Raw genomic sequence first — 4257 nt, 5'->3', positions numbered from 1 at the left:
ATTTTGTCGGGGATTCCAGGGGGAATTTCTGGGGGATTCCGGGGGGATTTTATCGGGGATTCCTGGGGGATATTCCCGGGGATTCCGGGGGGATTTTATCGGGGACTCTGGGCATATTTTCTCGCGGATTCCGGGGGGATTTTCTCAGGGATTCCGGGGAGATTTTATCGGGGATTCCGGGGGGATTTTTCCCGGGAAATGCGGGGGGCTTTTCCCCGCGATTCCAGGGGGATTTTCCAGGGGATTCCAGGGGGATTTTATCGGGGATACCTGGGGGATTTTCCAGGGGATTCCTGGGGGATTTTCCCGGGGATTCCGGGGGGATTTTCACTGGGATTCGGGGCGATTTTCTCAGGGAATTCCGGGGGATTTTCTCGGGAATTCCGGGAGGATTTTCCCGAGTATTCCGGGGGGATTTTCCCGAGTATTCCGGGGGGATTTTTTCGGGGAGTCCGGGGGGATTTTCCCGGGGATTCCGAGGGGATATTCCCGGGGAATTCCGGGGGGATTTTCTCCGGGATTCCGGGGGGATTTTCCAGGGGTTTCAGCGAGGAATTTCCCGGGGAATTCCCGGTGGATTTTCCAGGGGATTCCGGGTGGATTTTCTCGGGGATTCCGGGGGGATTTTCCCGAGTATTCCGGGGGAATTTTTCGGGGAGTCCGGAGGGATTTTCCCGGGGTATCCGGGGTGATTTGACGAGGAATTCCGGGGGGATTTTCCCGAGTGTTCCGGGGGGATTTCCTCGGGGATTACGGGATGATTTTCTCGGGCAATTCCGGGGGATGTTCTCGGGTATTCCGGGGCCATTATCTCGGTGATTCCGGGGAGATTTTCTCGGGGATTCCGAGATTATTTTCCCGGGGAATTCATGGGGATTTTCCCGGGGATTCCGGGGAGATATTCGCGGGGATTCCGGGGGATTTTCTCGGAGATTCCGGGGGGATTTTCATGGGGATTCCGGGGTATTTTCTCCTGGATTCCGGGGAATTTTCCGTGGATTCCTGGGGGATTTTGCCGAGTATTTCGGGAGAATTTTCTCGGGGATTCCGGGGTGATTTTCCCGGGAAATTCCGGGGGATTTTCTCGGGGATTCCGGGGGATTTTTTCGGGGAGTCCGGAGGGATTTTCCCGGGGATTCCGGGGGGGTTTTCTCGGCGATACCGGGGGGATATTCTCGGGGATTCCGGGATGATTTTCCCGGGGAATTCCAGGGGATTATTCCGGCGATTCCGGGGGGATTTTCTCGGCGATTGCGGGGGGATTTTCTCGGGGATTCCGGGGGGATTATCCCGGGGAATTCTAGGGGATTTTCTCGGGGATTCCGGGGGGATTTTCCCGGGGAATTCCGGGGGGATTTTCTCGGGGAGTCCGGGGAGATTTGCCCGGGGATTCCGAGGGATTTTCAGGGGAATCCGGGGGGATTTTCTCGGGGATTCAGGGGGGTTTTTCTCGGGGATTCAGGGGGGATTTTCCAGGGGATTCCGGGGGGATTTTCTCGCGTATTCCCGGGGCATTTTCCTGGAGATTCCAGGGGGATTTTATCGGGGATTCCGGGGGGATTATCCAGGGGATTCCGGGGGGTTTTTCCAGGGGATTCCGGGCATATTTTCCCGAGTATTACGGGCGAATTTTCTCGGGGATTCCGGGGAGATTTTCTTGGGGATTCCGGGGGGGCTTTCACAGGGATTTCTGGGGGATTTTCGCGTGGATTCCGGGGGGATTTTCTCGCGGATTCCGGGGGCTATTTTCCCGGGGATCCCGCGGGAAATTTCTCGGGGAGTCCGGGGGGATTTTCCCGGCGATTCCGGGTTGATTTTCCCGGGGACTCCGGGGGATTTTCTCGGGGATTTCTGGAGGATTTTCCCGGGGATTCCGGGCGGATTTTCTCGTGGATTCCGGGAGGATTTTCTCTTGGATTCCGGGAGGATTTTCCCGGGGAATTCCGAGGGATTTTCTCGGGGATTCCGGGGAGATTATCCCGGGGATTCCGGGGAGATTTTCTGGGGGATTCCTGGGGGATTTTCTCGGGGATAGCGGACGGATTATCACGGGGATTCCGGGATGAGTTTCTCGGGGAATTCAGGGGGATTTTCCAGGGGATTCCGGGGGGATTTTCCCGGGGAATTCCGGGGGATTTTCTCGGGGATTCCGGGGGGTTTTTCCCGGGGATTCCCGGGGATTTTCTCTCGGATTTTTTCCCCAATTTTTCAAGCATTTTTTCCCGCAATTTTCCTGGATTTTTCCCAAATTTTCCCCATTTCTCACTGATTATTTTCCCCATTTCTCAATGATTTTTGCCCCAATTTATCAAAGATTTTTTTTCCCCATTTCTCACTGATGTTTTTCCCCATTTTCCCCCCATTTCTCACTGATTTTTATCCCCCATTTTTCAATGATTTTTCCCCATTTCTCTCTGATTTTTTCCCCATTTCACCATGATGTTTTCCCCATTTCTCACTGATTTTTCCGTTGATTTTTCATGGATTTTTCCACCCATTTTTCGTGGATTTTTTCCCCATTTTTCCCCATTTCTCACTGATTTTTTCCCCCATTTATCACTCCTTTTTCCCCATTTTTCCCCATTTCTCACTGATTTTTTCCGCCATTTTTCATGGATGTTTCCCCCAATTTTCATGGATATTTCCTGATTTTCCCCCCCATTTCTCACTGATATTTGCCCCCATTTCTCTCTGAATTATTCCCCCCATTTTTCATGCATTTTCCCGCCCATTAATCACTGATTTTTTCCCCATTTCTCACCGACTTTTCCCCCCATTTCTCACTGATTTTTATCCCCCACTTCTGACTGATTTTTCCCAATTTTTCGTTGATCTTTTTCCCCATTCCTCACCGATTTTTCCCCCATTTCTCTCTGATTTTTCCATCATTTTTCATGGTTTTTCCCCCCCATTTCTCACTGATTTTACCCCCTTTCTCACTGATTTTATTAATGTTTGTATTTCTATTTCTATTTCTATTTCTATTTATTATTATTGTTTTGCATGTTTATGTTTATGTTTATGTTTATGTTTATGTTTATGTTTATGTTTATGTTTATGTTTATGTTTATATCTATGCAGGTTAACGTTTGTGCATGTTTATGTCTATGTTTATATTTATGCATATTTATTTTTATGCCGGCGAACGCGGGCAGGCGTTTTATGTAAACGCCTATCCGCCGGGGTCCTAGAGAGGCCGCCATCTTGAGCGTGTCGGGACTCTCAAAATGGCGCCTCGGGCGGCACCCCGGCTGACCTGCCAAAAATGGCGGCAGAAAGGGCGGGAAAAAATCAGGACCCCGGTGTGTAGGCATAAGATGCCTGATTACATCGCCGACGCCGATCCGCTCGCCGACAATTTTCCCGGATGTTTCAGAGCGTGCCGACAACGGCCGCGCGGTCCGCGGTGCCGCGGGCGTGAGGGCGCCGGCGGGCGCGGACAGGCGTTTTATGTAAACGCCCATCCGCCGGGGTCCTAGAGAGGCCGCCATCTTGAGTGTGTCGGGACTCTCAAAATGGCGGCTCGGGCGGCACTCCGGCTGACCTGCCAAAAATGGCGGCAGAAAGGGCGGGAAAAAATCAGGACCCCGGTGTGTAGGCATAAGATGCCTGATTACATCGCCGACGCCGATCCGCTCGCCGCCAATTTTCCCGGACGTGTCAGAGCGTGCCGACAACGGCCGCGCGGTCCCCGGTGCCGCGGGCGTGAGGGCGCCGGCGAGCGCGGACAGGCGTTTTATGTAGACGCCTATCCGCCGGGGTCCTAGAGAGGCCGCCATCTTGAGCGCTGCCGCACGGCTGGGTCCCGGCCCGCGGGCCCTTCCGCCATCCTGAGAGGGGCACGGTGCAGTACCCGCCTGTGTCCACACGGCGGCAGCACTGCCGCCCAACTCAGCCCGGCACTGCCGCCCTGTCAGGGACAGACAGAGAAGGGAGAGAGTTCCAAGCACCAGAGTCCCCACCCGTCATAAAATCCTCTCAATGAACGCCCCAAAAAAACCCCGACCCAAACTAAAAATGCCCTGCCTCTGACCAAATGAAAAAAAAACCTTTTATATATATAAATCATCTATTTTTTAATATTTAATTTCTAGTCATAATCTAGACATATTTCATATATTCAATTTAATTGCTATTCTATTTATCATATATACAATATTCTTTTATTATTCATTATATACATAGATTTATATTACTAATGTTATTTCTATTTTATCTATATCCATCTATATTTGGAGGTTCATAGTTTTTAATATT

This window comes from Sturnus vulgaris, unplaced genomic scaffold (assembly GCF_052056855.1).
Source record: "Sturnus vulgaris isolate bStuVul1 unplaced genomic scaffold, bStuVul1.hap1 Scaffold_318, whole genome shotgun sequence".
Classification (NCBI taxonomy): Eukaryota; Metazoa; Chordata; class Aves; order Passeriformes; family Sturnidae; genus Sturnus; species Sturnus vulgaris.
This window is presented reverse-complemented; position numbering follows the sequence as displayed.